Raw genomic sequence first — 12,552 nt, 5'->3', positions numbered from 1 at the left:
CCCTCCTCCCAGCTACGGCTTCGTTTGAGCGACAAAGTCTGATCTCGAAGGCCGTGCTTTTGTAAACTGCATGCCACTGAAGCGGCTGCGAATCTTGAAGGCGACATCCGCTTCATTTTTTTTTTTTAATATATACAGTACATTTTCTTAAACTTTGTATAAAAAAGTGCATATTTATACAAAGTTAACACTTTTGGACCCAATAAATTTGTTAAAGTGTCTCTACCGATTGTTGTTAGGAAAAAACACGTAATTTTCTCATTTACGATACATTTTTCTAAAAACCGTAGAGTGGCGCCACTGCAGTATTTGTTTGGTCGACTTACCACGTTGGTTGTAGTGAATGCACCTTGCAGTAAGGCGGTATTTGAGTTATATTATAAAAGTGCCTAGACAAAATCTGCTCCTTGTCGTGTGCAGTAACCATCGCAAACCCTCCGGACTTGTGTAACGCCGTTAGTTCGCCGTGTGTTTCGTGCGATCTACCAGTGTCGACAGTGAGTGTCTTACTACAGCGCCCGTCCGAGCTGCCTTTGTTCTGCCGAGCTGCCTGCCCGCGCTCTCGTGAAAAGTCTGGTACTGGAGCTTCGAATCGTAGTGTATGGAAGACTGTTGAAGGTTGTGCTTTTGTGGAGCTGGAGTTCATCGGAAGTTCTACAGTGCTTGCGCCAGAAAAACGTCGGTGCCTCGGTACCTTTGAGACGAAGGAGCGTTGGCCAAGTCTTTTTGAAAGGTAAGCAAGTTTGGCCCTTGCGCGCATTCTTGAACTTATGATTTACGTAATGAACGTTGTGTAACTAGCTAGAGCAACGCGCTTTCTGATCGTAGGTTGGCCGTCTTGCTGTGCACATTTAGCAAACAATTTCACGAAGGCTTCCTCTGATGTTACAGCGTACTTGCATTCTGCTGTAAAATATATGCTACTCGCCTTGATTGCTATGCCTGAATGGGCACACAATTATAGAAACACTGAAAGTTGCTGTTCGTTCGGTAGTTTTCTGGCAAGAAGTTATTCGTTATATATGCATTCCCGCAAGTACAGTACATGTTTAATGTATCCGTCGATGTATCATGGGCTTCGCGCGTTGGCACACGATTCCTATGTTTGACGCTTAAGCAGATAGAAGCTTGTCTGAAGATTTTTCTATGTATACAGTTTGGTTTGGATGACCACGTCGCGAGAACCTGTGTATTGTTTATGTTCTTGAGTGTCTTCGCGTATTTGTCTTCTATGTTGCAGACCCGACATAGGCCGATATTACAGTAACGAAGTTTATTTTCAATCGAGACATTTCAGACACCGGCCTTTAAGAAAGACATAGACCAACCAATTCTTACGAACGGGATGCCAGCTCTTGCAATCGTAGGTTATACGGCAGTGCGTAATAAAGTAAGGACTGCGATTTTGTAGCGATACTTACCCCTCGATTCTATACCACTCTTGTCGCCCACCGCAAACGGCCGGCTGTTCCAGTACGTAGCACGGGCCGGGGCGACGGTCAAACCACTAACGAATAACGAAAAGGAATAGCATCGCTACAAAATCGCGATCTAGCTTTCAGAATGCTTTTCATGTGCTTAGTATTTTTGTTTAATCCAATGCGCCACGTTTTACTGCATATTTGAGTTTTGTTTTTGATTGTCCTGGTAGCCTGTTGTTGCTGATTTCGTTCCTTCCTGAAACTTCGCTTGTTACAAAATATCAGTGTAACCTCCTTAGATATAACAAAGAGACATTTGTTCAACCAGACGCAAATTCATGCAGCTGGCTGTGTGAGGCTCTCTTTGCAATTCCACATGACACTGGTAAATCACAAATTCCCAGGTTCACAACACAAATTAAACATTTCTTACTTTTGAAGGCTATGCGGATTCTGGAGGCATCCCTACATCAAGCAGGAACCTGCCGCACTGCTGGAAGCTGGACAGCACGACAATAAAGCACGTGATCTGTGTGCTTTCTCAAAGGTGCGTACAAAACTGGCGCTGCCTTTCGAGTTGTAGGATACATTTGTGTAATATGCAATCATTTTACTGTATTGCCATTTTCAGGATTTCTAGTGGCTGATCACGAATTTTATGTTTTGGTGGAGTGCCCTCAGTTTAATGAATTTACCTAAAGTAGCCTCCTCTGAGTTAAATATAATTGGACACTTGAGTAATTATGCCTTATATACTCCATATAGACTATATTAATCTAGCCAAAATGCCTTTTTAAGAACCATGAATTGAGGTTTCGTGTCTAGAAAAATGCGTTGTACCGCCTAAAGACATGGTTTAGGCAAAAGTGCCTTAAGCAATGCTTTCGCACAAAAGTTGTATCATCAAGAGTTTCATAGAAGCCTGTGTGGTCGGTATGAAACATGACAAAGAAAGACGTAGACCAACCAAATACAACATTAAAAGCAATACATTTTGGCTTCCATATGGAAGCCTTGTTCACAATAAGGCTAAAAAAAGTGGAAGTGCATATTTAATTAAGTAAGTTTTAGCATAAGATGGGCGTGGGCTCCTTGGTTTCAGATAAACGTGTGTCCTGTTGATTGCATCTCTAGGGAATCCGGGTACAGGCATGGCTTCCAATTTCTTTCCTGGCCGATTATGCTAGACACTATCCAGTCACTATTGTGTTTAGTCATTGCTGCATGCTCTGCCAAAGCATTTGATGCCACTCTTTTCTCATCCGCGTAGTTCTGATGTTGGCGTAGCCATTGTTTAAAGTTGCCCATCGCCCTAATGTAGATTATATACACATGTTATGCACAGATTTATATACACATGTTATGTTTCAAAGGTCAGAATTCATGTCAGTAAAATTTTTGATACGGGTTGTTACTGGGATGGCTACCTCGTTGGTTTAGCATGGCTTGTCACTGGGATTGCTCTCTTGTTTGTTTAGCTTCTTGTCGGGTTCTTATGGATTTGATTTTGTGCACAATGAGATGTTACACACACACCTTGCATATACATGAAAAAAAGGTTTACAGCAGAGATAACATATATGCATGGGCATATATATGTGTCAATAAAATACCCGAGCCTCATTTCTGCCTACAGAAAAAAGTTATTTCTCCTCGAGGGCATGACTGCTTCCAATAATGAACCTCCAAGGGAAGGTTTTCTCTAATCCCCATTTTTGATATCTACATGCTTATGTGGCATGTACAAACTGGACGAGTGGTCTAAATTCTAAATTTGAGTAATAATTGCAATAAATAACTCATTTCACCTGTCTTCTAATGACTAAAATTCTATGCTTCTACCTTGCCAAACCTTTTATGAAATTAGTTTGATGAGGCCCAATATACAGGGCTTTCTAAATTGAAGGTATCAGTACCTATTAAAGACTGTGCTAACTATGAAAATGCTGCTTGTGTATGTGGTTTATTCATTTCTCAGACAAAAGCTTTACACCCAAGTGCAGTCAGTAAATCGAAAACAATTGCGTCTTGTTCAATAGTTCTCGAGCACTTGTGCGTCACTATAGTCGGATACAATTTTAGAAAAAAGGGGAGGCCCCGCCCAGATGACTGAAGCACGACGTCCGATTGCCTCCGCGACTAAAATAATCCCGCTCAAAAAATCGTGCTTCGGAAACGCGCAATTCTCGGTATAAATAAAGACTTTGATGACTGGTTTAGTAGAGCTCTCATGTGCTACAGCACATGCCAGATCGCGACAGAAAAATAACCCCGTGCCTTCCACAACGCTGCCCGTCGTCTGCTCTTTAGCTTCATTGCAAGTGGCAAAAGTAGAAAGAGCAACTCTGCATGGCATTTGTGCTTGTTTACATGTACACGGCACATTTACTACTCGTGTTCCGAGCTTCAAATGAATCAGTTGCTACTGAACAAGTACTTATATAAAACAATGCATTTATCGCAACCATTAATAACCCAAGACGCTCAGTGTCAGCGAAAGCACCGTGTTAAAGGTGAGGAGGGAGGTCAAAGCTTCGCATATTTCGGGTGGCAAACTGTCGACACCCTCGTGAAAACGCCCACAAAATGTGGAGAAAAGATGAAGCAGCACGAAGTAGGACACATGTGCGCTGAGGTCGTGTGCACGATTTCTTTCACCACAACGAGATACCGACGATCGAGAAGATTACTAACGAGTTCTCGAAGCGTATGTGGTGTTATGTTTGTGCCCTGGGATTTGCCTGGCGGAAGGCCAGTGCTATGGTTTGTCGACCGTGGAGGCAGCATTCATCCCTGCATGGTGCCTGCCTGCTTCGGACACGACTACGTGCACGGCTCGGGTTTCCTCGCGGCTGCACGGCGTCCACGACGGAACCAGCCACCGGATCACGGACTGCTTTTCGGCCCCTCCCCGTCCCGGCAGCAATGCAACCCTCCCTCCCCCTCGTTTGTCCGGCGGCGCCCGCACCACAAACGACTCCCGCTGTGTTTGGGACAGTTTCCAAAGGAGGGCTGTGTTTCGACCCAGTGCCTTGCAGTTGGTTCCCTTTGTCCTATGCGGGCCATAAAACTTGACCAGCGCACCATTCTGACCGACCGCCAAATCGTCCTGACGCCGCAGCGCGGTTCAAGGAAGCGCCGGCCACCGAGAGCGGCATTAGGACCCCGGAGGCTGCCCGGACCCTCTCTCTCTCGACCTTGTTTCGTCCTTGGGGACTGTCTGGGGGATCTTAGGACTGAGGGGTGTTATTTAAGCAGCTTGCAGCTGCTCTGTTGGTCTCTGTCCTGATAACGACGACATGTAAACATTGTATAAAGAATTATTCGCAGAGAAAACTCTCCTCGTCTCTGACTCTGCGTGAAGCGAGGTCCAGACCTCCTGCCAGCCACACATACCTCGGCAAACGCAACAATGGATCTCCCATCACTAAAGCGGTGTACTGTGTGTCAAGCACAGCAGCCAAGCATTCTCCCGTGACCTCTCAAATAAATAAGCAGTTCATTTGATGACATATTCCTTTTAATGGAAGCCCAATTCTGAAAAAGCAACATCCTGCACAGATCATGCTCAATATAAGCGTTGGCATGGAAACGTGCTGAAATGCCGGAAAATCTGAATGCAAATGCAGTTATTAACCGTGAATAACTATGTGGGGTCCGAAATGCTCATTCGGGCATCCACTGTCCAGCTTCACACGAAAAAGCAGTAGTCAACGTGAATGAAATTGACAGCCACTCTTAGCAGCCTGCACGCCAAAGCACATTGTGCTTTGCGAGCAGTTGTGCTGCCCCTACTGCTTTTTCCAGCCCGTTGAGATGAATAATGCCAATGTCAGAAGGCCCAAAATACTCTATTGGGCAGCCACCTATGAGCATGACGGGCCCTGTGATGAAATAACAGTCATCAGGGCACGCTTCAAAGGCACCTTTAGCAGTCTGCACGTCAAAGCCCAGTCAAGCCGTCACCACTGTTGGTGAAACGGCAGCAATCAATGCGAGAATGACAGCCACTGTTGGCAGCTTGCATGCAAACACACATTCATGTGGTGGCATTGTTTATTTTGGTTACCTGGCCTAGGCAAGTAATGCGAATATGACAACAATTATCAAACATCATTAGCTTAGTTAGGCCCAATATACTCAGTCGGGTAGCTATTAATAGCAGTAGTCGAGGGCACGCTTGAAAGGCACCATTAGCAGTCTGCACGTCAAAGCGCAGTCAATCCGTCGCCACTGTTGGTGAAATGGCAGCAATCAATGGAGAATGACAGCCACTGTTGGCAGCTTGCATGCAAACACACATTCATGTGGTGGCATTGTTTATTTTGGTTACCTGGCCCAGGCAAGTAATGCGAATAAGAGAACAATTATCAAACATCATTAGCTTAGTTAGGCCCAATATACCCAGGCGGGTAGCTATTAATAGCAGTAGTCAAGGGCACGCTCAAAAGGCACCATTAGCAGTCTGCATGTCAAATCACAGTCATACCGCAGCCATTGTTGTACTTGTTTATCTGACCGGGCAAGTAACACCAATGTAAGCACAATTATTCACCCTGAATAGCTCTGCTAGCATTGTGCTAAAAAATGCTGAGTGAAGTTGAATGTGTTTTATTGAGGCAATTATTTAATTCACAAGCCATCGGCATGTCGATCAACGGCCAGGTTCAGACAATGTCATTTGTGAAGTAATAAAGGGTGAAAGTTGCAAAAGCTCTTCGTGCACTGCTTTGCTGGGCTCCATTCACTGAATAATGTCTTTGCAATGGCGAAAGCGTCAGACAGAAATCACACCCCACTGCACATTGTTATTCGTGCTGAAAATTTTCACCATCATATGTGATAGGCAGTGAAACCGTTTGTTTACTAAGACTGCATGCATGAAAAATTAAACAGCATAGCAAGGTGTTTCACAATATGCAGCCTTTCATGTGCACTTCTGGCTAGCTGCCACGTGCACTGACGCATAAACATGAACAGAGGTAAGAGGCAAAGTTACTGTGCAACCCACATGACGCTTTTAAGAAAATGTATCTCTAAACCTTTCTGTTTTGATAGGCGATCAAAATTTGTTTTGAGCAAGTTGGTTAGTCACATTGCAGCAACAGCACAAGAAACAAGGACAGAAAACGCAGCGAGTAGGCAGATTGAGAAGACGAGGTAGACCAGCGAGAAAGGTTTTAATGAGATGGAAGAGGCCAGTCGTGCAGTGTACAGGAGTTAGTGCTTTGAATGAGATTGGCTAATGAAAATGTGTAAAGACTTTGCTGAAAGAAAACTAGCAAAAACAAATGCTAATATAAAATAAAAGGACAAATATGAGTAAGTGCAAACACGCATGGAAGCAGGAACGCTGGCAACACAACTTTTGCGTGACTGTGCCACAGCACGCATTCTACAGCTTGCGTGCGCGGTGAGCACTGGTGGAAAGAAATCAATCGACAGTGCTATACACAACGCTCGAACACCGCTGTTAGACGCTCGGCTATCTCACTGTTGACAACAATCATTCACGCTAAGTTGATGGCGACAAATCTTTGCATTGGAGGCTTCTTTTGCAAATATTTTCTGTTGAGACGCTCGTAGGTTTGTTTCACGCACGCACGCTTTTCTAATTTCTCCTCAGAATGGTTTTGCTCCATCACTTTACCCCGTCCGACGGAAAATGCAGCGACACGGTACACGAACTCACCCGCAGCTGACAGCAGGCACCAGACTTTGGCAAACTTTTCTTGTCCTAACTTCACTCGGGAGCGAAATAAAAAAACATTGAACAAACAGGCAGGATGTGTGTATGCAGCAGTCACCGAGACATCCTGTTTTCAGGCAAAGCATAGCGCAGCATCAGCAATGCTCGCTGCAATGTTTCTTCGCCGGATCACGGCTTAGAATACACGCATGCGGCACAGATGCCGCATCGTAAGCTCGCAGTAATATTTCCGGCATGATAGACAATGACAAACTGTTTGGGAATTCACTGTGACGAGGCATTGACGCGCACAGCTGACGCGACTTGGCCTAGTTCGAAGCCCGGGCGGCCATCTTCTCCGACGGCGGGCCACCGGCCGTCCGGTGCATGACATCAGTCCAGAGTGCGCAACCATTAGTGGATGCTCGTGTGCATCCGCCTCGGAGGAGTAAACGCCCCTGTTTTTCTAAAGTTGTATCCGACTATAATCGAGCACAGCTTGACCCTTGGCCTAATACTAAATCGGGCTTGAAGCTTTCTATGTCTGCTAATCGCTAGAACAGCACCAGATCTCATTCTGTGCCAAAGGGTGGAACGCATTCGCTTAGAGCTAGGCAGATGAATGTCTTTCTTTCGCATTGAAGTTCCCAATACTTTCTAGTCTTAGGTGAAAGTACACAGCTCAGCACAACGCACGTATGGTATACGTAAGGGTACTTTGTTCTTTAAACCATATCAACAAGAAGCAGCTACTTCCGTTTTTGCAAACCTTACCCTATTTCCTAACCTTTCCTTGATCAAAAGTGTAGAAAATTAATCTGTGCTTGTTCTGTTGTTTCACAGGTAGACATCGGCGACGGTGTATGTTGAAAAGTGCCTGCTGAAGAGGCTGCGCCTGGATGCTAACAACTCAGGCTTTCAGTTCGCGGGGGGCCTCCTTAAGGCTCCTTTTACAAAAGAAGAGGTTGAAGGGAGGCGCTACACATGGATGCGCAGCGATTGTTTGTGACATCGTCACTGCTGGCAGGCCTGGCCTGCCTTTTCGCTTCGTTCTGGGTCTTCCACGTTATCTACTCGAAAAGGCCCACAGGGTTTTGACATTTATTGAGCACTGCTTTCTGGATTTGAGCTACACAAAGCTGCAGGTGAAAGCATTGGATTTAGTCAATATTTACAAGAACTATTGCTAGGCAAAAAAATTTTCAGATGCATATCCTCAAGAAAGTTTCTGTAAAAATTATTTTGCCTAACAAAAGCACTCGTGGGTTCTGTGGCTGGCAGCTTGCCCAAGCCATGTAGCACAGTGCTTGCTTTAAAGGGACACGAAAGGGAAAATTTATTTGAGCGTTATTAAATCATTTTTCTACAACACCGAAAAAACAACTCCCTCCATGAGAATTGGCTTGATAAGCCAGATAACTTGCAAAAACGAAAACTGATGTCGCCACCACCACCTTATAATTCCTGCACTAGCTCGCTGTGATATGGAATTTGACGGTGTCTGTTCGGGTCTAGCTAATGTTCTACTGGCCAATATTGATGAATTCTGTTGTAAAGGTGTCAAAGAATGTGCTTAGTTGAAGTATGACTCCACACTGATGTGCGGGCACTGCATAAAACTTGAAAGTTAAATCTTCATTTTCTCATCTATTAATCCGCTTATTGCCACAATGTTCATGAATACAGTTCTGAAAGATTGTTTTATCAGTCTAAAATGATTTATTGTTTCTCTTTAGTATCTCTGTAATGGACCTTTAGCAACAACATGTGTGTTAGTTTGCGACAGGTATTCTCAGCGGGGGCAAGAGCACCAGCAGCATGCTCAGTGATTCTGTACCAACTGATAATTTGAAGGATGTCCTGTGCCACTAGGGTTAGGCCAACATGGCTCTGTGTTAATCACCACAAGTGTATTATGCAAAACTTAATGGCCCAGAAATTGGTAATTCAGGGGGGAGTTGAATTAGCTGTTTATTTTTATTTTTCTTTATCATGGACTTCTCACATTACACTTTGTCACAACGCATTCACTTTAAAGTAACTGTGGAGAATAAGGTGGTTTGGTATTCAGACATGCCTTCTGTGTGTAAACAGTGTTAGATGAGCAATACAAAGATACACCATAGATGCTGACTGGCAACATGAAGGGGTTTGAGGGCAGCTACAAATATACATCCTTGTAGTCGTACCTATAGCACTATGTTCAATTTGTCACACAAGCATATGGCATCCATCACAACTGCATGCCTAGAAAGAGACAAGGGCAACACACTCAATTACCTTTTATTCTATCTAAGAAGCACTACAATATTTAGGCAACGAAATTGACATCTGGCTTGTACCCATAAGTACTGCAATACAGTTGTATAACATGTTCCTCTTGTGTGGAAAAAGGGCTGCATACGTTTTCTTTGAGCACAAGGGGGAGTGGTATCAGTTAAAGCCCCTCCATCCACGCGCCACTGCCGCTTTCTTAAGTAGCGACAACCTTTGTTGTGCGCCGCCTTTTCCCCTCACATCAAATCCGGTTCCAGCATTTCCAGTTTCAAAGTTTCCGGTTCCGGCGTTACCGCTTCCTGGAGTTGTGCTGCGGGAATTTCCGCTTTGACTGCCGATGGTGAGATGCCCACGCGTGCTTACCAGAGCTGTGGTAGTCACCATGAGAAGAATGCAAAGGCGACAAGCTGTTGTATTCCGCTGAAGTAGTAATTCGCGGTCGCTGTTTTCTAAATGCACGAAAAATGGCAGTGGTCTCCAAGCGCCCAGGCACTACATTCCACTGTACGTTGTCTCGTGGCACAACCCGTCGCAGGTTGACGCGAAACAGCGAACACGATCAGATCGCTGGTTACAATAGGCGGTGGTACTTGGATGGAATCGCATTCACAGTTTAAACCGCAGCTGGTGCAATTAAAGCCTCTCCATCAACGCGAAAGTAAACAACGTTAAGAAAAACATAGCGTTACTTCCACTCGAAACAGGGAGCTGCGGCTACGGAAGTTCCGCTTGACGCCGAAAGCTAAGGGGGCGAGTGGCAGAGGAACGTGGAGGAAGAGGGTAGGTTGGCGGTACTTAACCTGGTCGGCGGAAACGTGTATGGAGGGGCTTTAGTATCAGTTAATGGCTGTTTTCACATATATGTTTTGTCGTGTGTATTAGCAATCACCACTTTCCTTATCTGAGTGAGGTCATTTTTTAGAAAGTTTGAAAGTTTATAGAACATGTTGCTCATGGTTGTTGCAGTTTTCTTCCTAACTATCCATTCATTGCACTGTGCACCCATGTCTTGGGCAACTAGCTGTTTGAAGGTCAGCATGCTATCGATAGGTCTAATGATAATCTCTAGTGCCCTCTCATTTGCTTGTTGCAATACTTAAGAGTTAGATTTTGTATATTGTGTCACTTGTTTATTTTCACTGTACTTTAGTTTCACTACATCTTGAATGTGTTGTGATAGTTTTTCTTTTGCAATGAAAGATATGGTGGGCAGTTGCCGACACTAATGTTTCGCTGGGGCAGTAATGGTCATTAGCAGCAGATGCTAGCTGCCCTTAAGTGCAATGTTTTTATGTTGCATAGTATTGTTCATGATCCATTGAATGCACTGCACGCGCATGTTGTGGACAACTGCCTGTTTGAAGAAATTATCTGCATATTCAGTGGGTCTAATGTGAACATCTCTACTACTGACTTAGCTTCACTGCATCTTGAATGTGTTGTGATAGTTTTTATTTTGCCGTGACAGATGTGGTGGGCAGTTGCCGGCACTAATGTGATAGTACGAATGCTTGCTGTATTTACCACATGGTTGTTTCATTTCGTCTGAGGCAGTAGTGGCCGTTAGCAGCAGATGTCATTTGGCCTTAAGTGCAATATTTTTATGTTGCATAGTTTTGTCCATAATCATCCATTGAATGCACTGCAGACCCATGTTCTGGACAACTGCCTGTTTGAAGGAATGATCTGCATATTCAGTGTGTCTAATGTGAACATCTCTAGTACTGCCTGTGTATTTGTGAGTTAGATTTTGTATTGTGTGTCATTTTGTTTTCGCTGTGCTTTAGTTTCACTACATCGTGAATGGGTTGATAGTTTTCCTTTTGCAGTGAGAGATATGATGGGCAGTGGCCGGCACTAATGTGATAGTACGAATGCTTGCTGTATTTACCACATGGTTGTTTCATTTTGTCTGGCGCAGTAATGGCCGTTAGCAGCAGATGCCATTTGGCCTTAAGTGCAATATTTTTATGTTGCATAGTTATGTTCATACTAATCCATTGGATGCACTGCACACCCATGTTCTGGACAACTGCCTGTTTGAAGGAATGACCTGCATATTCAGTGGGTTTAATGTGAACGTCTCTAGTACTGACTGTATATTTATCAGTTAGATTTTATATTGTATGTTGCTTGTTTTCACTGTACTTTAGTGGGATTGCACATTGAATGTGTTGTGATGTATTTTATTTTGCTATGAGAGATCTAATGGGCAGTTACCAGCCCCCAGTCTGTGTATTAGTACAAATATTTATTATGCTTATCACAGCATTTTGTAAGGCTATAGTTTTGTGATGATTAACTCATGCCTGACTTTTTTATGAGAAACATGTCACAACTAATAAACAATCACTCATGCTTGGGATCCATGAAATCATCCTTGTAATCTTTCAATTGTCTTCGAAATACTTCCACATCAGGCCCAAGAAACTCCAGAACGCTCTCGGAAAGAACCGAGAAAACCTGATGAACGAGGTAAAAAAATACTCCGAGATCAGCTCCAAGAAACCACAGAATGGGCTTGAAAATTCCTCTCAGGTAGGGCTACGAAACCTTGATAACGAGGTAAGAAAATACCCCGACATCAGTACCAACAAACTCGAGAATAGACCTGAAAATAACTCCCAGGAATAGCCTAGAAAACTGGATGAATGATGTAAAAAAGTAATCCCACATCACCTCCAACAAACTCCAGAATGGGCTTGAAAAATTACTATCAGATAAAGCTGAGAAAAGTTAATGAAGGAGGTAAAAAAATACTCTCACATCAGACCCAAGAAACTCGCGAATGGGCTTGAAAAATAACTCTCAGGAATAGCCGCTAGAACTTCGTGATGGGAGTAAAAATATAGTCGCACTATCGTCCCTAAAAACCTACCCACAGATTAAAAAATTACTCTCGTTTCGACATACAAAAAACTTGGTCAGCATGGTAGTAAATTTTTACCTCGACTGGTACGTAGTAAAAAAAACCCAGAAACGGGAATGCGATACAGGACGAGCGGTTTACTCCCGTTTCGCGTTATTTTTGTTTAGTGTGTATTAGCGCATTGATCAGAGCAGCTGCTTAACCTCAGCATGGCCCGTGTTCCTGAAGACGAGAGGTGGAAAATAGTAAAATGTTCGCTGAAGAGGTATTCTCTGCTCTCCATCGGAGCATTGGTG

At 44.0% G+C, this 12,552-nt stretch overlaps 1 long non-coding RNA gene across 1 annotated transcript; it reads left to right on the top strand.

The window, feature by feature from the left end:
* Positions 1 to 391: 391 nt before the first annotated feature.
* On the top strand, positions 392 to 11,761 carry LOC140219017 (uncharacterized). The gene is made up of 3 exons (XR_011895295.1): positions 392 to 733; positions 1,863 to 1,968; positions 7,954 to 11,761. It is a non-coding gene; the product is annotated as an uncharacterized lncRNA (long non-coding RNA).
* The last annotated feature ends 791 nt before the right edge of the window (positions 11,762 to 12,552 follow it).

This window comes from Dermacentor andersoni, chromosome 6 (genome assembly GCF_023375885.2).
Source record: "Dermacentor andersoni chromosome 6, qqDerAnde1_hic_scaffold, whole genome shotgun sequence".
Classification (NCBI taxonomy): domain Eukaryota; kingdom Metazoa; phylum Arthropoda; class Arachnida; order Ixodida; family Ixodidae; genus Dermacentor; species Dermacentor andersoni.
The sequence above is the reverse complement of the archived record's forward strand: the minus strand, read 5'-3'. Positions and strand labels throughout refer to the sequence as shown.